The sequence below is a fragment of the Dasypus novemcinctus genome, chromosome 16 (genome assembly GCF_030445035.2).
Source record: "Dasypus novemcinctus isolate mDasNov1 chromosome 16, mDasNov1.1.hap2, whole genome shotgun sequence".
NCBI classification, from domain to species: domain Eukaryota; kingdom Metazoa; phylum Chordata; class Mammalia; order Cingulata; family Dasypodidae; genus Dasypus; species Dasypus novemcinctus.
This window is the reverse complement of record NC_080688.1, coordinates 22,186,909-22,211,495: the sequence shown is the minus strand read 5'-3', so window position 1 is coordinate 22,211,495 and position 24,587 is coordinate 22,186,909. Positions and strand designations below refer to the sequence as shown.

The window sequence follows — 24,587 nt, the reverse complement described above, 5'->3', positions numbered from 1 at the left end:
ACTCATCCACTGCTGGTGGGAATGCAGAAGGATTCAACCACTCTGGAGGACAGTTTGGTGGTTTCTCAAAAAACTAGCCATAGATTTGCCATAGACCCAGCGATACCACTGCTGGGTATATACCCAGCAGAACTGAAAACAAGGCCACAAACTGATATATGCACACCAATGTTCAAAGCAGCATTGTTCACTATCGCCAAAAGTTGGAATTGACCCAAATGCCCATCAACAGATGAGTGGATCAATAAAATGTGGTATACACATACAATGGAATACTACTCAGCTTTAAGAACAAATACACTACAAACACACGTGATAACATGGATGAATCTTGAGAACCTTATGTTGAGTGAAGCAACCCAGGCATTGAAGGACAAATACTACATGACTTCAATGATATGAAATAAGCAAGCTGCCTCAGAGAGCTAGAGACTGGAAGATAGGCTTACAGGAAATCGGGGGGTAGAGGAAGGATGTAAGCTGACATCTACATGGGTGAAATCTATGATAAGTTGGAGGTAAGTATGTGGAAAGGAAGGGATAAAATGGGGTCATAGGGTTACCATTGGGTGGGGTTTGGGGGTGTGAGGGGTGCTAGGGATGGGCAAATGGGTAATAGTGCCCAAGAAATTGGGGGGAGGGTGGGGCAACACACGAACATAGCAGATTGTCAGGTGTTGGTTGAGAGTATAATGCTAAGAAAAACTTTTCAAAATATAATTAGGAAAGTTACCTGTTTAAGATACTCAAAGGGGATAATCTGACACAGGACAGACTCCTAGGGAATATCTGAATCCTCATTTTGCCAGAGTGGGTTATACCATTCGGTAGAGACCCATATAATGAGAGTGAAGGTAGACCCACAACCTGGGGAGGACTAATGCCATCAAATAGAGGGAACTGTATCTCTCAAGAGAAATGGTGGCTGCCAGGGCATTACGGCAGCTGAGCAAGTCAAGCCCTCAACACTGTTGCAAGTATCTCTGAACATGGCTCCTCAAGAAATGAAGATTGACTGTCACTGTGGGGCTCAAGGGGAGGGGGAAATAGATATTGAAGAGATGGAACCAAAGTAAATGTGAGGGCAAAAGAAGTGTTTCACAAGGGTACACAAGGATGGATATAAAACAAGTAATATTACACCAAAAACATAGGGGACAACAGATTAATAATGTAAACCATAATGTAAAACATAGGATAACTAAAAAATTTAGAAAACTGTATAGCCTAAAGTATAAACCACAATGTAAACACAAATGTTACCTTGTTTGAAAGCTATCATCTCAATATCTGTACATCAGTTTCAGTAAATATGATATGAATAAGATAAAAGATTATCTCTGTGGAAGGGAAAAGGTTTTATAATGGATATGTCGGAGTACTGTATATTGTATATATGAATTACTGTGATCTAAGGCTCTTGTGAAGAGAAGCTCAACAATTAGGGAAAAAAGAAAAGAAAAAGATAGGATGTAGAATTTTTCCAAATCAATATGTATTCTATAGCTAACCTTTAAACTCATCGCTATATTCCATTTTACTATTAAGGGAACCTGACATTATATTGGGCTTCACTTTTCAGGAAGTTTTGGATGACAGAGTGGTTCAACAATGGCAGCAGAGGAATACTGGTATGGGATGTTATTGACAGGAGACATATGGTTGACAGGGAGTTATACAGAGCATGTGTCCAGGGTGCATGGAAATGTTTGGATATGCTCAAAGTGGAAACAATTAAAAACAACAGCTGGGGGGCTTCTGGGTTCCTGGCTGGGGGGGAGGGCCTCTGTCATGGTCCCTAGGGGAGCAGCGGCAGACCTCCAGGTGCAACGGTAAGGACCAGGAAGGAATGAGGGTCCAAAAGTGAGCCCGATACTAATGACTATCCTTGTGAGCCTATACACCTGAAATAAGAACAAGGCCTAGAGCAGCACTGTGCCTAAGAGTTCCCTCCTGACAGCCTCCAAGTTACTCAAATGTGGCCAGTCTCGAAGCCAAACTCAGCATGTAAATGTAATGCCTTTCCCCCAGCGTGGGACATGACTCCCGGGGATGAGCCTCCCTGGCACCGAGGGATCACTACCAAGTACCAGCTGATGACGTAACTAGAAAATGACCTTGAATTAAAGGTTCAACACGGACCAACAGAATATCCCTGTCTACATATAATAACAAGAGTTAAAAATGCTGTTTGACCTAAAGTAACGGGGAAATGGAAAGGACAAATGAGTTCATATGGCTATGAGTCTCTAAAAAAGAGTCTGGAGGTTGTCAGAAGGATTGCCCTTATGCACACCTGAGCAAAGTCTCAGAAACAGATAAAGTAGATACAACCCTAGGTATTGGTTCTCTTGAGGGCTAAAGAGACCCACAGGTTCTATGGTCATGGCAGATGGGGTTCACTACCATGTCAGTTGGCCCTTCTTTGGAGCTGGTGTTTCTGCGTGATGGAGCTGGACTCAGATGTGATCTCTTTTCACAAGCATTTCATGCTACTTGACTGGAATTGTAGTTGGTGCTGGGGTTTAAGATATATCTAGGGGATTTGAATCTCTGGACTGACAATATGATAGCCAACCCCTGAGCCTCAACAGACTTCAGCTCCTACACTCTGATTTATTGGACTTACCTCAGTCAGCTAACATGGAGTTGAAGAATGTCAACCACCACACCATGGAGCCTAGAGTGCCTACAACTGAAAGCAGGAGGATTGCAGCCAGTATCCATGTGGAATCTAAGCCCCCTCTTGACAAAGATATGGAATGGACACAACCAAGCCGAGGTCCACAGGAAGGAGGAATACAGTAAGGATTAGAGTGGACTTAATGATATTCTATTCATGAACTATTATGGTTAATAATTGAGAAAATGTGGCATTGGTGTGGAAAAAGTGGCCATGGTGGCTGCTGGGTGTGGGGAATGGGAGAAAGAGATGAGATGTGGAGGCATTTTCGGGACTTGGAGTTGTCCTGAGTGGTGCTGCAGGGACAATTGCCAGCATTGTATGTCCTCCCATGGCCCACTGGATGGATCGTGGGAGAGTGTGGGCTATGGTGTGGACCACAGGCCATGGGATGCAGCGATGCTCAGAGATGTACTCACCAGATGCAATGGATGTGTCATGATGATGGCAGAGAGTGTTGCTGTGGGGGGAGTGGGGGGTGGGGTTCAATGGGACCTCATATTTTTGAATGTAATATTTTAAATAAATAAATAAATAAATAAATAAATAAATTTAAAAAAAAAAAAACCATTCCTGAGTCCTGGCCTTTCTAAAAGCAAATAATTGAACTTCTCTCAACCTCCACAACCATATATATCAAAATTAATCCCTAGAATCCCTTGATTGGTCATAGATATCTTCAGAACTCTTCCATTATTTCCCTCATAGGGTTTCCTTCAATAATAAAGTGTAAAAGTGGGGCTCTAATAAATAAAAAATACCCAAATCAGTGTCTACCATTCTGTCACTAAAGTTACTGATCCTCTTCTTATGCCAGTCTCTAACATCAAAGTTAAGACACAAAGACCCACGGCAGCAGACTTGGCCCAGTGGTTAGGGCGTCCATTTATTACATGGGAGGTCCGCGGTTCAAACCCCGGGCCTCCTTGACCCGTGTGGAGCTGGCCCACGTGCAATACTGATGCGCGCAAGGAGTTCCCTGCCATGCAGGAGTGTCCCCACGTAGGGGAGCCCCACGCGCAAGGGGTGTGCCCCGTAAGGAGAGCTGCCCAGTGCAAAAGAAAGTGCAGCCTGCCCAGGAATGGTGTCACATACACAGTGAGCTGACACAACAAGATGACAGAACAAAAAGAAACACAGATTCCCATGCCGCTGACAACAACAGAAGACGCAGCAAATAGACACGGAGAAGAGACAACTGGGGTGGGGGAAGAAGGGGAGAAAAATTAATAAATAAATCTTAAAAAAAAAAAGATACAAAGACCCAATAACTAAAATTTTGGAGTTTATTATCTGGGGGAGGAGGCTATCAAGAAGAATGCATTAGGGCGGCAGACTTGACCCAGTGGTTAGGGCATCCGTCTACCACATGGGAGGTCCGCGGTTCAAACCCCGGGCCTCCTTGACCCGTGTGGAGCTGGCCCATGTGCAGTGCTGATGCGCACAAGGAGTGCCGGGCCATGCAGGAGTGTCCCCCGTGTAGGGGAGCCCCACACGCAAGGAGAGTCACCCAGTGTGAAAGAAAGTGCAACCTGCCCTGGAATGGTACTGCACACACAGAGAGCTGATACAACAAGATGACGCAACAAAAAGAAACACAGATTCCTGTGCCGCTGACAACAACAGAAGCGGACAAAGACGACGACGCAGGAAATAAACACAGAGAACAGACAACTGGGGTGGGGATGGGGGAAGGGGAGAGAAATAAATACATAAATAAATCTTAAAAAAAAAAAAAGGAAGAATGCATTATTAGTGGTAAGACTTCACAGACGTTTTGGTAAACTTTTAGAGAGGCATGTGGACTGGAATATTAAAGGAAGGCTTCCCAATTGTTGATAGTCTAGTATCTGAAAGAACACCATGCTGTATATTGTTTCAACGATTTCCAGCAATAAGGGATTTCACTGGTAAGTCACTAAGGCAATCTTAGAGGTAGGAATTGCCTCATATATCCTAAGGCAATGGAATTGAACAACATTATAAAACACTTAGACCTAAGAAACATATACGGGACAGTCCACACAACAGAAAAATATACATTCTTCTCAAGGGCGCATGGGATATTCTCCAGGGTAAACCATATGTCTGGTCACAAAAAAGTCTACACATTTAAAAAAAAATAAAATATCTTCCTTTATCACAATGGAATGAAAGTACAAATCAATTCCAGAAGGAAATCTGGAAAACTCACAACTTTGTGGAAATTAAACACACATTTTAAGCAAACAGTGGGTCAAGAAAAAATAAATCACAAGGAAATTAGAAAATACTTCGGGGAAACGGACTTTGGCCCAGTCGGGAAACGGACTTTGGCCCAGTGGTTAGGGCGTCCGTCTACCATATGGGAGGTCCGCGGTTCAAGCCCCGGGCCTCCTTGACCCGTGTGGAGCTGGCCCACGCGCAGTGCTGATGCGCGCAAGGAGTGCCCTGCCACGCAAGGGTGTCCCCCGCGTGGGGGAGCCCCACGCGCAAGGAGTGCGCCCGTGAGGAAAGCCGCCCAGCGTGAAAAGAAAGAGCAGCCTGCCCGGGAATGGCGCCGCCCACACTTCCCGTGCCGCTGACGACAACAGAAGCAGACAAAGAAACAAGACGCAGCAAATAGACACCAAGAACAGACAACCAGGGGAGGGGTGAAATTAAATAAATAAATCTTTAAAAGAAAATACTTCGGATGAATATAAACCATAACTCAATATACCAAAACTTGGAATAAATTGTAAGAAGTGCACAGAGAAAAATTTATCAGTGTAAACACTTAATTTGCTAAAGATGGAAAATCTTAAATCAGTAACAAAAAACCTAACTCCACATTTTAAGGAACTATAAAAAGAGCAAAGTAGAGTTAAAATCTGAGAAGGAAATAAACCATTAGGATTAAAGTGGACATAAATGGAATAGAGAAGAGAGAAAGCAATAGAGAAAATCACTAATGAAACAAAAATATGGTTCTTTGAAAAGATATAAAAAATACTCAAAACCATTAGTTCAGCTGAAAAAGATATAAATACAGAAAGCAAGAATAATTAAAGTCAGAAATGAAGTGGTGAACATTACTGACTTTAAAAAGTAAAAGACTGTAATACATTATGAACAACTGAATACCAAAAACTAGATAACTAAGATGAAAAGGTACCATATTCCTAAAAACACACAAAATACAAAATTGACTAAAGAAGAAACAGAATATCTTAACAGAAAATATGTAAAATACGTGAGCAGAAATAAAATCCTCCACAAACAGAATTCAGGAAAAGAGAGCTGGCTCCTCAGTTGAAATCTATGCAACATTTCAAGAATATTTATTACCAATCATTCTCAAACTCTACCAAAACTAGAAGAGAAGGGAATAAATACTTCCTAATTCTAATTCAACTATTATTGTTTTTCTTCATAACATACATTTTTATGTGCCAAGATTATATAGAAGAGTTTTCCCCCTTAATTTTCAGTTCATACATTATTTTTCCATGTTTGTCATAATTTTCTCATTTTATTTCCTTTTTAATGGGGTATGTTGGTTATCCCTTTCAAATTTTTGAGTTTTTCCTGCATCCTACAGTATCAGATATTTGTACGGTGGGCCCATGTATCTTTAAAGGCAGAAGGTTTTCAGGAAGCAGTACTTTAATGATATATACTTCACTGAATAATTGTGGAAATTATTCAAGTTTCTCTTGACTATTTTATTGTCAAAACAAGAATATGAGATGATAGATAAGTTACACAGGCCTGAGATGGAGTCCCTCACGTTAAGCCCATGGCAGCAAACGAAAGTTTAACTAAGTTCCAGTCACTGTAAGTGCTCTTATCCCAGAACCTAAATCCTGAGAACAACCAATCATAACTCAATAGATCTTTTTCCTTCAGTAGCTTAGTTCCTCTAAATCAGGGCTAAGTCAAGTAAGGAAAACTATCCTGTGTCAATCACTAAGATTATTTTCTTAAAGACTACCTTATTCTGCCTAGAGAAGCCTGCTCGCTCTCACTCTTCTGAGCTCCCTTCCACGCTATGGATTGCATGCTGTCCAATTCATGAATTGCTTAAAAAGGATGTGAGATCCAGAAAATTAAGTTTTCAGATTTTTTCAGTTTTTTGGCACTTTAATCTATAAAGACAGGATCCAAGGTGACTGCTGATGGCCAGACACAAGAAGAAAAAAAGACAAAAGTGCTTGCTGACATTTTGTGTTTTACTTGTTTTCTCCCCCTCCATCTCCAAGGTTCATGGATGAGTCCCTCTCACATCTGAGCAACATTATTTTTGTTTTAGAGTTCTCTGATCTCACTAGGTCTCAGTCCAAAGGTTAGTGGGCTACTCTTATTGATGAGAAAGTTCAAATTTTAAGCCGGATCCCTAGCCTTTTCATTTCTTCTATTGTTGTAGAATTTGAGAGAAGTCCAATTATTTGAGTATAGAGAGGCCAGGACTCAGGAATGATTTTGAGAAGGAAAAATGGTTTATCCCACGGCCGGCGGGACTCGGGAGCTTTCTGTTTGAATCCGGAGCCCTGAACAAGATTTTCAAACGTCTTTTATACAGAGAGGAAAGGCCAAATGGTCCCTTTGTTTCAGTTCTCAATAGGCTTCAATTAGCATATATATCTTCCACATCTTAGGTAAGTTTTTAGCATGGACTCCAGATATTCTAGATAAGCTTTTAGCATATTTGCTTTTTGCATTTCCCCTAAATACTTAAAAGTTTATAGCCCTTGCATTGTTAAACTGTTTCCTGGGACTGGAGCCTGTTGCCATAGTCCCTAAGGGCAGGACTGCAGCCTCTTACCATTCCACACCCACAAGTCAAACAGCTTAAGTTATCTCTGAAGATACAAAGAGCCTTCCACCCATAGCCCACATCACTATTGCCGATGTCTTTGCCATTGTACAAGGTAAGAAATGAAAGGATGAATATAGGATCCTCACCTTTATCCCAAATTTTGATTCCCAACACTCTGGAACTCTGTCATATTATATGTTTAAAAGTCATGGGGCTGGAAGCTGTATCAATCTATCAAAATGGTAAAATCTCACCAAAGACTACCTAGAATTAACATATCCAGTTTGGGAAATGGCCAATTACACAAAATTACCTATCACTCTAGAAAAGGAACTTCCAAACTAACCAACTGAATTGATTGCCTATTTTAATTAGCACTCAGAATTCACTACAATATTGCAAAACTACAAAATAGTTTCATTAAAGGACTCTGTGAAACACAAATGAGAAATTTTAAGTTCATGGGAATTCTGTTTTATCTCTATATTTTTGTGCCTGACCTATAGATAAATTCTATTTTTTTGACGCTATAAGCTCTCTATATGTGTCTGTATGTTTGATGTATGACATTTTCCTACCTCTGAGTGGTGGTACCAAAATAAATTATGAAATTCCTTTAAAGAAAGGTGGATCAAAGATAAATAAATACTAATATAAATTAATAAACCTATATAAGCACTTATATAAATTAAGGAAAACAGACCATTAATATTTCTGGTAAAAATATTACTTATTATCATTACTAAGTACAATATAACCATACAATTTTATACTAGTTTGGTGTGTTCTTTCTAAATTTATGCAGTTTTCTAATGAAATAATAGAACATTATATCTACTAGATTCTAAAGATGATTAAAAAATATAAATTCTGTTTTGAAGGATTTAGGTTGAAGACAGTTTACAAGATTTTCTTGATTACTTAAGTATGTAAGATATGCAGGATTTTTTTTGTTAAGGGAATAGAAATAGTTGTATCCTAAAGAAAACTGACAGGTTGTTACAGAATAAGAAACAGGAATATATAGGACAATCCTGAACGATGAAAGAAGTCTTAGGTTTCCAGAAAAGGGATTTTTATCTGTCAAGGTCAAGATGTTTAAGATGTGATAGGTTAATAAGATTTTTAAGTGTTTTCTTATCAGACAATATCTTCATGCAAACTAGTATTTGGTTTTGTTTCTCTTGCAATGACAAAGTGTACTTTGATTATTGGTCTGCTCTTAATAAGAATTAATAAATTGTTTTCCTAAAATATCTGAGTAACCTTCTTAGAGGGAAGATTCTACATCTTACCAGAAAAATCTCCTGTGCTTTCTGTTGATCTTATTATCCTTGAATTCTTTCATTAGACTACAAGACCTCTCACTTTTGAAATAAAGTTTTTACCATCATGCTACCTCCTCTTTAATTATAAAATCTTTTGTTGTTGCTTTCATTGGGTAAAGAACTAAATATTGTTTCAGTTTCCCACGATCCTGTTTAACAAAATGTTAAAACCTGACAACCTTGCACTGCCTCCTTTCAAAAATTGAACCACAAATGATATCTTCTTGATGCCAAAATCTCATTGTGATTTTTCCAGAATTCCTTTCACCTTGTAAAAAGAGAGGTACTAAAACTAGTTTATTTTATATGCTGTGTTATTGATGTGGGCTATGAGTGGGAGGCTCTTTGTCTCTTTGGAGATAACCTTAACCTAAGCTGTCTGTCCTGACTTGTGGGTGTGGGATGGTGAGAGGCTGCAGCCCTGCCCTTGGGGACCATGGCAACAGCTCCAGTCCCAGGAAACAGTTTATCAATGCAAACCAAATGTGCTAAAAGCTTATCTAGAATGTATGAAGTCCATGCTAAAAGCTTACCTGGGATGTAGAAGATATATGCTAATTCAAGCTTATTGAGCACTGAAACAAAGAACAATCTGACCCTTCCTCTCTGTATAAAAGGAATTGAAAAATCTTGTTCAGGGCTCGGGTTTGAAACAGAAAGCTCCCAAGTCTGGCCGGCCATCAATAAACCACTTTTCCTTCTCAAAATCATTCCCGAGTCCTGGCCTTTCCATACGCAAATAATTGAACCTCTATCAAATTCTACATTATAAATTACATGGGAAGTGTTACCAAATTAAAAAGGAATTTGTAACATTTTGTTGGTTAAATTGAAAGATAAAATTTTATTAGGGTAAACACTTCAGAAATAATAAAAAGTTCTTAGAGAGTTGTCAATAGCCTCACTGCCCATAAGTTGCCCAAGTAATAATACATCTGATATTGTACAACAATAGTATTATCGGTCATGAGTTCAGTAATAAGAATGCTTCATGCACTCTCACCTGATTGCTCAGTTTTGTAAAACAGCAATCAGTTAACTATGGTCATTTTAAGCTTTCTGTCATGTACAAATAGATTTTATACCGATGCTTCATGAAAACACTTGCCATCAGCTACAGGCCAGAGTGCTTCATCTTCAACAAAAAAACTGTCTCAGAGACCTGTGGAAAGAACTATGGCAAGTCTCTGAGGCACTAGCTTTGAATGCCATTCCTTAAACAACTTTGAGAGAACACAACTGTACTGAGTCAAGACCTCCAGAATTCTAATGAAGAAACTGACAGGTTCATGATACTGAAAACAGAATAGCTAATGAAACAAGGACCAATTACCTAGGGCAAAATGAACTGATAAAGAATGATTATAGTTTTCTTTGGATTATTGCTAATATTTTCTTGTTCTATTTCCTAGATAAAAGGGATCCTTTACTGAATTTAGTGATCTATAATTCATAAAATATTCGATTTATTTCCTTGCCTGACCCCTCCAGAAATTGAAAACTCTTACTGAATATCCTTATATTTACAGTACTATAATTATTTACACGTGATCAATCAGGATCTGTCCTCCTTGAGGAAATAATTGGAGTCGAATGTTAAATCAGAACACAGAGGAAATTCCAAATCTATTGTTTTAGAGACCTCACCTTGCTGCAGTTACCTGTGCTCACCCAAATTGTATTAAAGTGATAGAAGCTACCAAATTAAAGTCTCAGCCAACTTAACTCTGTGCAGTCCTAATTTTTTTACCCAGAAAACTGATTTCTTATGAGAGCCTGCTATTTCCCCTAAAATGCTGCAATGCTCTTAACCCCATTATTCTGCAACCTTTATCCAAAGAGAGGATACCTCATGACTGTAAACTGTTAACTTCAAAATTAATGACTCCATACATGCTCTTATGATCAACCTACATATAATTCAATTTCTAAATGTTTCTTATGCTAGAAATTTCAATGTTACATTCTAAAAAGGCTATATGGTTACCACATACTGATTGAATTAGGTAGCCTTCTACAATTTTCTTCAGCCAAAAAGGCTGAACTCTGTGCTCTTATACAAGCCTGCTTTCTAGCTGCAGGAAATTCTGCTAACATCTGTATTATAGGTATGCTTTTACTTCAATTCATGATTTCAGCATGTTATGGAACCAAAGAGGGTTCCTCACTTTTTCTGGTATGCTTGTTGAAAATCTTGGACAGGGAGTAGGTGTAGCTCAGTGGCCGAGTGCCTGCATTCCATATATTAGGATCTGGGTTCGATCCCCAAGACCACCTATACAATTGTGGACAAGTTAATTATGTGCTTTCTGCCATGTTACTCCCATCTCTGGTTGTCATGATTAACATAAAGGTCCACACAAAAAGGTGTATTTTTTAAAATGCTCTTGCATATTTTCATGTCATAATAACCACAATTAAAACAGTTGTAATTATAAACTTAAGTTAAATTTGTCTAAATACTCTTAAGAGTCAGCCCTCGACACAAGGGTTTGAAAAGAAAAAAGAAAAACAAATAAATAAATACACTGAAGAATCTGGCCTACCCTGACCCAGAATTTGAAATTTTGCCCTCATGTTTATTCACAGCATTCCCTTTGGAAACACTCTCTTCCCATATGAAATTGTTACTAGCAGACCTGTCCCTGTGAATAACATTGAGAACTTATCACTTACTGTCACAACATAATATGACCCAATTGTAAATCCTTAGTGCATATGCCAAACATTATCTTCAAAAGGTAAAGGACACTTTTCCTTTACCACATGACAGGCACCCCATTAATCACAACCTGGCAGCAGGATAATGGGTCTACTGGAAATGACAGAGGTAAAGACAGCCCTAGAGCCTCATTAAAATGAACCCTGCCAAGTATTCTAAACTTCTGACACTGCAACTTAATTACAGGGATTGATCCATGGGTCTGTATCACTCAACTAAAAAAGATCCATCACACTCCTGGACTTAACCATAACACTGGAGAGTTAAAAATCAAACTAGCCAAGAAGTGAAGTAGACCATGTCACACAGTAGGATGTTTATTTCCAAGATGATGAATCAAGTCATCACATAAAGAAGTCCTCACATACAATTTAATTTAATAATACTTAAAATGAATAAAATCTTTATATTTCCCTGTCCTTATATATACTCTGTCCTTGCACTGGCCTGGAAAAACAATGCCATGGTCTGTTTCTCCCAGGATGTTTCAAAGAGAGGTAACCTCATACACTGTTGGATTTGGCACCATAGTTCCTGATCTACGCACACTGCAGCAGATCTCATTGTTCTGTCGATAACAAATTTCTTTCTTGTCCCAAATGCTTCAGTTTCTTTGGCTCAAACTGCACCATTTGTTTCATATCAAATATGAATAATAAAGCCAAGGTCCTCTTTACTCTGTTTTAAGCTTTCTTGGACCTGTAACATTGTAACCAAGAATTAGAATTAACAAGCAGTGGGTGTAGCTCAGTGGCTGAGTACCTGCTCACAAGTACAAGGTCCAGGGTCAATTTCTAGTATCTTCTAAATAAAACATAAGAAAAGTTTATGAATACTGAATTGTTATTGATGTGGGCTATGAGTGGAAGGCTCTTTGTCTCTTCAGAGATAACCTAAGCTGTTTGACTTGTGGGTGTGGAAAGGTAAGAGGCTGCAGTCCTGCCCTTAGTGACAATGGCAACGACTCCAGTCCCAGGAAACAGTTTAACTATGCAAGGTCTATAAATTTTAAGTATTTAGGGGAAATGCAAACCAAATATGCAAAAAGCTTATCTAGAATGTCTGGAGTCCCTGCTAAAAGCTTACCTAAGATGTGGAAGATATATATGCTAATTCAAGCCTATTGAGAACTGAAACAAAGGGACCATTTGGCCTTTCCTCTCTGTATAAAAGAAATTTGAAAATCTTGTTCAGGGCTGTATAAAAGAAATTTGAAAATCTTGTTCGGGGCTCGGGATTGAAACAGAAAGCTCCCGGCCAAGTCCAGTCGGCCGTCAGTAAACCATTTTTCCTTCTCAAAATCATTCCTGAGTCCTGGCCTCTCTATACGCAAATAATTGAACCTCTTTCAAATTCTACAACTTTTTATTGATGATACTTTCTCTTATTTTTTCAGTGTATTATAGAAAAGTCAAAAGCTAATACCTGAACTTAATGAAACTGCCTAGATCAACCTCACCCTTCTTTACAGTTATTTCAAACTAGGCTCAGCCTTGTGTATACTTACTGTTCTGATGGTTGTTCTACTCTGATCTTACCTTTGTTTACGGTATTTCAATGTGAGGCCTACACTTGTGTATATGTACTATTGTGATGGTAACCACTCCAGCCTTCCCTGCTTGAATCCATAAAAACCCTAATCTCCTCAAAGTCAGGGAGGCAGATTTTTGGGTCTTTGGGCCCAGACCTCATTGCTACACTAGCAAACAAACTTTCTCTCTTGAAATCACAGTCTCTCAGGAATTGGTCTTTAAAGTTCATTGGGAGAAAAGTACCTGCTTTTGCTCAGTTTTAACCACAATGGAGTCATAACTAGTCTAAAGAATTAAACAGTTATCAGTTATCATAGAAGAACTTGGAAACTTTTCTATACTAGTCCATATGCCTCCATGAACTACAAGTTACCTTAAAAACACATGTCCACTTTCATGTTTAAGACACTGGATCTGCAAGATAGTCACAACAAAAATATATCTTGGTCAGCTCTTCATTTGTATTCTCAATACAACAAACACTAGGATACAAGGACAAATGATAGTATGCCTAGCAATAAATCTGTACACATCACCTTATCTGAAGTTACATTATTCTCCATGCAATATTTTCATTGTGGAAATTATATAAAATAGTTTCCTGGCGAATAAATTGCCTTAATAGCTGGTATCGGTCGGGGCAATGTGCACTTCCTCCATTTGCAGCCCATTAGGAGCTTATAATCAGTCTAAACCTTCTCACTGGACTACTCCCATTACATTTTTTTCCTATCTCATGTATGAGCTCCTTTCCTCAGTACCTGAAACATAACAATCTGCCTCAACTTGCCAGTTTCACTCCTCTCTTTCTTTCGCAGGAATCTTGATCTGATCTGTTTATATTTGTACAGAATATATTCCCCAGCTTCTATGGTGTGTTTAAATTCTCTTCTTCACTCAGTGCCCCATTTTCCTTACATTTTTCATTTCTGGGACCCTGCAATCTTAACAGCAGTTAAGTTTAATCATCCCCACTTTTTTTTTTTTTTTCTTTCTGTGAGGCTTTCTGCTCAAGTTTCTTCCCTGCTAGGTTATCCTGCCTCTGGAGTCTTATGGGGTCATTCCAGAAAGTTGAGTCCATCCACTAAAGTCCTTTCTGCATTTAGGGAGTCCCGCTGCCAGTAACTGGATTAAGTGAGTGCACCTCTCAGCCACTGCCATTCTGCAGCAGTTTTACTCCCCACCCCCATTCAGGAGCCCTTTTGTTTTCCTCATTCCTCAGCAGATATTTTTCCACACTGGATCTCCGTGCAACTGCATCTCTGTGCCTGGAAATGCGTGTGGTACTAACTCACTCATGCGAGTTAGTCTAAAATGCATTTCTGTGGTGAGTCGGGCCGAGGCTGCCTGCTGCCTCAGGAGAACTCCCAAGCTCTGCACAAGACCTACTGAGAGGGAAGGGAAGAGGACTGGCAGGTCCTGGAGAGAAGTTTCCTACCTGCGACTTCTCTTTCTTCAGTTCAGCATTTCTTAGTCCTTCTCTAGTCTCTACCGTCGTCCATAGTTCTGGAATCTCCCCTTAGATTTTTCACAGTGGGAGCCAAGCCCGGGCTCCCCCCACTTAATCGAAACAAAGCCAGTAACAGGTGGCTGCCTGCCTCAGGTACTCAGAAGTTAACGATTAACCACTGGGTAACCACCCTCCCACGAAGGAAAAGAACATACAGATGGTATCATAAACTAAAATCTTCTCCTTCCTTCCTACCATAACACCAGTAGACGCCATCTGTGTGCTTCATGTGACCCTAGCTGAGACCCTTCATATTTCCCCTCATTCTTTCCTACCTCTTTTGCAAAGCGCGACCTCCATTCTTCAGACCGCCTTCTCCCGACACTCTCTCCTGTTAGTAAGTCCAAATAAAGCTCATTTTTCTGATTCACTGCATGGTGCAGTTCTTCGGTCTCCTGGCAGACGGTATCCTTCAGCAGTTGGGTTGGAAAATTCACTGAATAATAGGAGAGGTTTTTTTCCCCCCCAGAGATTTCTTCTGTCGCTCTGTTGATGACGTCATCAATAGACTTTTTTTTTTTAACACTTTATCGCAACTGAAATTCAAAAAATAAAATAACAGACGAATGGCAGCTTAACAAATTATGGAGCATTACTCTAAAAATTTCTGTGCAGGCACGTTTATCTTCTTTTATCCCAAAATCTAACTCAATACTTTCTCTACTGTTCTTCTAGAAAGATAAACAGATTGCTTAAAAGACATGACAAATGTCCACTTGTTATTGAAGAAAATGAAGAAAAATAATTATTTTATATCTCATAAATCTAAACCCAATATAATTTTTTTTTTTTACCTTCAATATTGATTTAGTGCCATCTTTGCTGTTCCTACAAAAATATTGCAATATCACCAGTAACTAGAGTCCAGAAGTAACATTGATTTGGGCTATGGGTGGAAGGCTCTTTGTCTCTTCAGATTAACCTAAGCTGAAGGCTATGGGTGTGGAACAGTAAGAGGCTGCAGTCCTGCCCTTAGGGACTATGGCAACTGGTTCCAGTCCCAGGAAACAGTTTAACAATGCAAGGGCTATAAACTTTAAGTATTTAGGGGAAATGAAAAAAGTAAATATGCTAAAAGCTTATCTAGAATATCTGGAGTCCATGCTAAAAGCTTACCTAAGATATGGAAGATATATATGCCAATTGAAGCCTATTGAGAACTGAAACAAAGGTACCATTTGGCCTTTCCTCTCTGTATAAAAGACATTTGAAAATCTTGTTCGGGGCTCGGGATTCAAACAGAAAGTTCCCAAGTCTGGCCGGCCCTCAATAAACCATTTTTCCTTCTCAAAATCATTCCTGAGTCCTGGCCTCTCTATACTCAAATAATTGAACTTCTCTCAAATTCTACAACAGTTTGAGTTTGAGTTAACTTTTCTATATGGTATGAGGAAAGGATCCTCTTTCTTTCTTTTAGATCTATAAATCCTGTTTTCCCAGCATCACTTGTTGAATGGACTGTTCTGACCCAGCTGGCTTGCTTTGACAGCCTTAGCAAAAATCACTTGACCATATCTGTGTGAGAATATTTCTGAACTCTTGATTGTATTTTACTATCAGTCTCTTTTGCCACTGTACCTAAGTAATTTCTTTATGGTCCTGGATAGTCCTACAAATTCATTCTTCTTCTTAAAGATATTTTTGCCCATCAAGATATATTTGATCATTTTCTTTTTGAATTCTACAAAGAAGGCTATTAGAAATTTTATCAGGATTGCATTAAATCTATAGATCACTTGGGTACAATTGGCATCTTAATCATATTTAGTGTCCCAAGCCAGGGACACAGAGAGTCCTTCCATTTCTTTAAGTCTTCTTTGGTTTCCCTTAGAAATGCAGTCTAGTTCTCTGGAAACAGGCCCTTTTCCTCCTTGGTTAAGAGTCTTCCTGTATATTTATTTCTTTTTTTTTTTTTTAAGATCTATTTATTTATTTATTTATTTATTTATTTATTTATTTATTTCTCTCCCCTTCCCCCCCCCCCCCGAGTTGTCTGTTCTCTGTGTGTATTTGCTGCGTGTTCTTCTTTGTCCGCTTCTGTTGTTGTCAGCAGCACGGAAATCTGTTTCTTTTTGTTGCGTCATCTTGTTGTGTCAGCTCTCGGGGTGGGTGGCGCCATTCTTAGGTAGGCTGCACTTTCTTTCGAGCTGGGTGGCTCTCCTTATGGGGCGCACTCCTTGCGCATGGGGCTCCCCTATGTGGGGACAACCCTGCATGTCAGGGCACTCCTTATGCGCATCAGCACTGCGCATGGGCCAGCTCCACACGGGTCAAGGAGGCCCGGGGTTTGAACTGTGGACCTCCCATGTGGTAGACAGATGCCCTAACCACTAGGCCAAGCCCGTTTCCCACATTTGTTTCTTTTAATCACTACTTATTCCTGTCCAATTTTGAAGGGCACAAGTTGGGGCAGACTTAAGATGGAAGAATACACCAGGCAATTTGTCCACATCATTAACATTGTCGTTTGCTGGCATACAGTCGTTAATAGTATCCTCTTTTGATCTCTTTTAATACTTCTGGATCAGTGGAAATGTTCCCCTTCTCATTTTTCAGTTTATTTCTTTGCATCTTCTCTCTGTGTTTATTTGTTAGTGTGAGGATTTGTTGATTTTGTTGATCTTTTCAAAGAACCAAATTTGATTCGGTTGTATTTTTCTTTTTTTTTAATTCTTCATTTCATTTATTTCTGTTTTAATCTTTATTGTTTCTTTCCTTTTGCTAACCTTGGGATTGGTGTGCTGTTTTTTTCTAGTTCAGTTAGGTCTTTGATTTTATTAATAGCTCTATTTCTTTTTTAATGTAAGCCTTGAGAGCTATAAATTTCCCTCTCAGGACTACCTTAGCTGTATCTCATGATTTTGATATGCTGACTTCTCATTTTCATTTGTCTTGAAATATTTACTGATTTTTCTTGTAATTTATTATTTGAACCAGTAATAATTTAAGAATGTATGCTTTAATCTCCATATATTTGTGATTTTTTTTCTTTTCTCCTTTAATTTTATCCAACCTTATTCTTTTATGATCAGACAGTGCTTACTATAATTTCATCTTCTTAAAATGTATTGAGCTTATACTTATGTCCCAATGTAAGGTCTATCCTGAAGAAAGATTCATGACTACTTGATTAGAATGTATTTCCTGCTGTTTTGGTTTGTAATAGTCTATAAATATCTGTTAGGTCTAGTGCATTTATATTATTCAAACTATTTACTTACTTGGCCTATGTCCAAATGCTCTATCCAATGCTCAGAGTAGCACGTTGAAGTCTCCAGGTATTATTGTACAGAATTCTATTTTCCCCTTCAGTTTCACTGGTATGCACCTCATATATTTTGGGGAACCTAAGCTAGGTGAATAATATTTCTTCATGGTGAATTTTCCCTTTTATGAATATATCATGACTTCTTCAACTTGTGTGATAGTTTTGCATTTAAAATCTATTTTGTTTGATTTCAGTATCACTACTCCAGATTTTTTAATTACTATTTGCATGGAGTATCTTTTACCAGTATTTCACTTTCAGCCTGATAATGTCCTTTTGTCTAAGATGAGTCTCTGGTATACAGCAAACATATAGATCATTTTTTTACATCCATTCTGTCATTTGATATCTTTTGTTTGTTTTTTTTTGTTTGTTTGTTTCTTTTTTTTAATTATTTATTTTTTAAAATTACATTCAAAAAATATGAGGTTCCATTCAACCCCACCGCCCCCACCCCCCATTCCCCCCACAGCAACACTCTCTCCCATCATCATGACACATCCATTGCACCTGGTAAGTACATCTCTGAGCATCACTGCACCCCATAGTCAATGGTCCACATCATAGCCCACACTCTTCCACGTTCCATCCAGTGGGCCCTGGGGGGATCTACAATGTCCCGTAATTGTCCGTGAAGCACCACCCAGGACATCTCCTGGTCCCGAAAACACCTCCACATCTCATCTCTTCCTCCCATTCCCCAAACCCAGCAGCCACCGTGGCTTCCCTTCCCTCACCCGTTCCACATTTTCTCTGTGGACATTGGATTGGTTGTTTCCATTGCACATCTATGTCAAGTGGGGGCTTAGATTCCACATGGATACTGGATGCACTCCTCCTGCTTTCAGTTGTAGACACTCTAGGCTCCATGGTGTGGTGATTGACCTTCTTCAACTCGATGTTAGCTGAGTGGGGTAAGTCCAATGAATCAAAGTGTAGGAGCTGAAGAGAATTCAAGCCATTCAATATTATTAGTATATAGATTACTAACTTTGTCCATTTAATTCCTTGGCTTTTGATTTTCATAGCTTAATATTTTCTGTACTTTAATGATTCCAGTCATCCTTATTTATAATACTCATTTCTATACTCTTCTCCAAGCCGTTTGTCTTTGCCTTTTCCTTTCTGCTTGTAATTCACACTTTAGTATCTATTATAGATCCATTTAATTGGTGACATTTTCTCTCAGATTTTGTCTGTGAAGACTTTAAACTCATCTTTATTTCTGAAGGATAGATTTTCTGGATAAGAATTCTTTGCTGGAAGTATTTTTTCTTTAAGTGTCTTAAATATATTGTACCACTGTCTTCTTGCCTCCATCTTTCTGATAAGAAATAGGCACTGAAACTTATTGAGGCTCCTTTGTAAGTGTCACATTTCTTTCCTCATTATGCCCTCAGTATCCCCTCTTTATCTCTGACATTTGACATTTGACAAATGTGATTAGCAGATGTCTCAGAGTAAGTGATTTGAGATTTATTTCATTTGGGGTTTTTCTTCTTGAATATTGATATTGTTGTCATTCATAAGGATTGCAATATTTTCAGGTATTATTTCCTCAGATATTCTTCCTTCCCCTTTCCTATTGTCTTCTTTTTTGGAACACCTGTAATGCATATGATTGCGTGTTTCACTCTATCATTCAATCATCTGAGACCCTGTTCCATTTGGTACATTCTTTTCTCTTTTTGTTCTCCTGTATTTTCCACTTCAGATATTCTGTCCTTGAAATCACTCATGTCTTTGACCAATTCAATTCTGCTGTTATGTTCCTCTAATGCATTTCTGAGGTCATCCATTCTGGCTCTTATTCCTATAAGCTCCGTTTCTTTCCTTTGCAGGCTTTCACATTGTTCCTTATGTGAACACAGTGTCATCTTACTATTTTTTTAATCTCATAAATCATATTTTCCTTCAACTTCTTGAATTGATTAAGGAGGTTTGTGTAAACATCATTGAACCAAAAATGGAACCAAATGACCCATAATAGTTGAATGAATTGGAGGGGCTGACTACAGTCTAATGTTCGAAGTCCATTCTCAGTCACAAATCTTTTAATTACCCAACAATCTGACACTTATTTGCAACACACACCCAAATCAGGCCATATAATTTAAAACCTATTTGCAAAAGATTCCTTCTCATCACCTAACTGGGTGAAACCTTGGGCCATTGGGAGCTTTTACATTCTGCTGCAACCATTAATTGGGGCTTTAATCATGCTAATCAGGTACTGGCTCTTCGTTCAAATTATAGCACACTTTCCCAGCTGTGCACCCATAAACCCCTTGATTTAAGAGATATTTGCAAGTCAAACCTTTGGCCTAATGTTGCTTTCATATTGTACAAACAGCTCAGTCTCATTTTAATGCAATTGAGGTAAAAACCATGACCCTCACAAATCCAAATTGGTCTCCTTTGGGAAGAATACCTCTGCCTATTTCTCAGAGGACATCATCCCAGCCCAGGAGCTCAGTGCTGCAGATGATATCACCTCAGAAAACAGTTCCTCAGCCCAAGGGTTCACTGCTGGAGATCATTAACCCCGGCTTCCTGTGAAATTCAATGACAAATGATGTTACTAACCATTTTTATTTGCTTGAGCCTCCATTTTTATCCAGGGAATTATAGAGAAGAAACAGACATTAAATGAATCAGGTTGACCTACAAATCCTTTGTGGTGCTTATAAAAACCCTGCCCCAGCCTGGGAGGAAGAACTCCAACAAAGCTTTCAGGCTGACACAATACAAGCCTCCTGATCTTTAGCAGACAGCCACAACCTTCTACCAACCTCCTGCTTGCTGATTAATGAGCTGGTCCTCAAGGACAATAGAGCCTCTGTAATCCATGTAGTTCATGGAACACAGTACTAACCATAATTCATGTCCCCTTTATCCATCCCCGTTCCCCCCACACCGTTCCTCTGTTTCAAGCAGATATATAAGCATCAACCCCACATTACCCCTTTGAGAAGAAACCTCTTTTGTGCCGCTACTGAATTAATACAATTCTAGCTCAATAAACATGCTCTGCACCCTTGTTTTAATTCTGTTTATTTTATTTTCAGCATAACAGTACTCGGTGCACAGAAGTGGAATCCAAAGGTTGCTCCCAGGATGATGCCTCAGATGACCAGGAGAGGAGCACAGTAACTGCAGGAATTCTCTATGTTCCCTCCTGTCTGGGGTCACCGTCAGGCCCACTTGGCTAGCCCCTCTCAGATCTCTGAGCTCCCAACAAGTTGAAATTGAGGTCAAAATATGTTTGTTGAGCTAAATCTGGTGGGGCTTTCTATCATGGCTTCTATCTTCACCATTAGATAAGAGAATTCTCTTCTGTTTCTTTCTCTTTACTGTTTCTCTACAGTTACTGTGGGAAATAGTAAGTTCTATATTTTCAGTGCTTCTATGTTTCTGTGGTTGGCGTCTGTTTGTTTTATGTATATTTTCCTACCTCCACATGGTTTAGTAAGTTAAATAAAAATTCTTAAGAGAGCTCTATTCAAATTGTTTAAAGATACGTTAATACTCCTAGAGTCCCGGAAATTGGAAAACTGAACTTCTAGTGGTCTGTAACATCCTTCTTCTTGTCCCTTCAAGTTCTAACTTAGTTTAATTCCCCTTGTATATCAAAAAGATTACCTAAATCCTAATGAAGATTCAGTGTGTTTTGTGAATTCAGTTTTATTCAGATTTATGGGAATGGATTATCAAAACTTTGCCAATTAATTTACAGGATTGCCTGTAAAATTCATGCAAAAATTTAGATATATCTATTTGAAAAACAAAAGTAAAGGTGCTTTTTAATACACTGCAATCTCAGAATCTTACAATAAAAATAGAGTACAATTTTAAATAAATGTTTTAAATGTTTATTATTTGTGTCCTAATAAATAAAAGTAATTCATTTAAAGGAAAAAAATCTCTCCAAATTTTGCATTAATTAAATTTGTATAGTTACAAATTTAATGTGTTACAAAGTATTTAACAAAACCATAAAGACAAAATACCTCATAAGTTTCAAAACTTATATAGAATTAAATTGAATACACTACATTGTTTTTGTTGCAGTGTTATTCCTATATGTGCCATTAATCCTTGTTTTAAAAAATTATGTATAAAGTTTATAAGTAAGTTAAATAAGATATTTTAAAGTACATTTGAAAAGGATTTTAGTATTTCAACAAATCTGCTAAGTACAAAATGTGCTTTTGAGGTAGGAGAATAGGGAACCTGGGGCATGTGGAGAAATAAATATTTAGAAACCTGGGGCAGGAAGAGAGTCTCATATCTAGACATGGAGGCATGTGGAAAACAGGTTAACAGCAGCTGAAAACAGCTTACAAGATTTTGAGGAAGGACACCTGCTTGCAAAAGATAGATGCCTAAGGTTATGAAACAATGACTTCACTTATCCAGTAACCCACCCCTTGCCCACAGATTTATAAGATGTCAACTAATAACCCTTCAAGGTAGCTCTCTGCTCAGAGGCTACCATGTGCCCCACCCACAACCTCCCACTTACTTTCCTTTAACACTGATGTTCAATAAAACCTCTTGTTGCTTAGTTTGGTCTTTGAATTCCTTCCTGCAATCAAACAAGAACCCTCTCCATGAACAGTTTTGGCAACCACGAAGGGATCTGAACATGTAGTATCAAAACATTAGTTTGGTATTTAAGTCCCCTTCTCGTTCTCCTTTTTTTTTTTTTCTTTTTATTTATTTTTTGCCACTTTACCCAGATGATTCGCTTGACTTTCTTCTGTTCATCATTTGCTTGCTGTATTAGTCAGTCAAAGGGGTGCTGACGCACAATACCAGAAATCCACTGCCTTTTTAAAGGGTATTTATTTGGGGTAGGAGCTTACAGTTACCAGGCCATAAAGCATAAGTTACTTCCCTCACCAAAGTCTATTTCCACGTGTTGGAGCAAGATGGCTGCTGACGTCTGTGAGGGTTCAGGCTTCCCGGGTTCCTCTGAGCTCAGCGCCTCTGTTTTCTCCACAAGGTCAGCTATAGACTATGAAGCTCTCTAGGCTTTGCCTCACTCCACAAGGTCAGCTATAGACTATCAGGTGAATGGCTCTGTCTCTCTCCCTGGATTTTCTGCTGTGCCTAAGGAGCCATCTCTATTTCTCTGTGATCTTTTCCTGGCTCAGGTCCTCTCTTCCCAGGGCTTGCTTAAGGCTTAAGCATCAAACTCCAACATCAAAACTCCTGAACTCTGTCCTTTGCCAGGCCTTTTATCTGTGAGTCCCCACACAACAAGGGGTGGGGACTCAACACCTTAATGACATGGCCCACTCAAAGCTCTAGTCATAATTTAATCATGCCCAGGTACAGACCAGATTACAAACATAATCCAATATCTATTTTTGGAATTCAAACTGATACACTCCACCCTCTTAATCCAGAAAGAAATTACAGTATTTAAAAAAAAAACAAAAAACTTAAATCAGTTACAATGCAAGTAATAAATCATATCAAAATCAATTTAAAGAAACAGTTTGTCTTGCGCCAAAGTCCTGTCTGCTATAGACCTCTGAGGCTTACAAGATAATTTATCTGTTTCCAATACACAAATTGACAAAAGATAAACATTTTCATTACAACTAGGAGAAAATGGGAGGGAAACATGAGTCACAGGTATTCTACAGTTGAGTTAACCTGCAGGGCATCATCCATTCGATTTCATTCTGAGAGTCTTTCTTAAGTTGTTAGTCTTCTCCTTGATGCCTTATGGGAACCTGTGGGAGTGCGAGCCACCGTTGCTAAGCCGGCGCGGCAGCAGGGGTGTGCACAGCCTGAAGCTGCAGTTCAGGGTGGCTGGAACCGGCGACCACGCCCTCAGCCTACCCAGGCTAGATACATCAATAAAGGTCGCCTCCCACTATCTCCCGCCTAGCCTAACATCTGCTCAGCTCTCACTTCCCCTCCCCCACTCCAAACCTCTCCACCTGCCCTCTGCCTAGCAACTGCTTACAACCACCTATCAGAAAGCAGTACCCGCCTGCACCTATCAAATCTCTCCATGCAGTCCCCAACCAATCCCCGTCCCTATAGATAGATCTGCCCCCGTCCCTAGTAACTGCTTACGGCAACCAACCACAGGTCGCCTTTAGCTTAAGCCAATCAGAACCCTACACGCCACCCTAAGCCCTATAAAAGTGTGTAGCCTTCCGGAATAAACCAGACTTGTGCCACTAGCCTGTCTCCGCGAGTTTCTTCCCTGGATCTCGCGTGCCCTCCACACCTCGGAGCCACCGAGAGAAGTCGCAGAGGCCTCCAGCGGCTACTCTCCACCTGCCGGCAGGAACCCACCCTTTCCACATGCTTGCGCAATGGCCCTTTTCTTGGTTCCACCCTCATCAAGCATCTGGGTGTTGACCAAGCTCCGTACCTCACCCTCCAAGAGTGTTGGGGTAATTGCCACACCTTATCCAATATTTGGGTTAGAGGTTTTCTTTGTTTTTTGTTTTTTTTAAGATTTTTAAAATTTAGTCCCCCCACAGTTGTCTGTTCTTTGTGTCCACTCACTGTGTGTTCTTCTGTGACCGCTGCTATACTTATCAACGGCACCAGGAAGCTGTGTTTCTTTTTGTTGTGTCATCTTTCTGTATCAGCTCTCTGTGTGTGTGCAGCACCATTCTTGGGCAGGCTGCACTTTCTTTGGCGCTGGGCGGCTCTCCTTACGGGGCGCACTCCCTGTGTGTGGGGCTCCCCCACGCGGGGACACCCTTTCATGGCATGGCACTCCCTGCACG

General features: G+C 39.4%; 1 protein-coding gene across 7 annotated transcripts in view; it reads right to left on the bottom strand.

Moving 5' to 3' along the window:
- Positions 1–14,941, bottom strand: part of LOC101440592 (zinc finger protein 596-like) — a 73,112-nt gene extending 58,171 nt beyond the window's left edge. For 6 of the 7 annotated variants that reach the window (XM_071208421.1, XM_071208420.1, XM_071208427.1 and 3 more), the window contains exon 1: positions 14,831–14,941. The gene's annotated coding sequence lies outside the window, so the exon portion shown is untranslated. The other variant, XM_071208423.1, reaches the window with a different exon arrangement.
- Between the last annotated feature and the right edge of the window lie 9,646 nt (positions 14,942–24,587).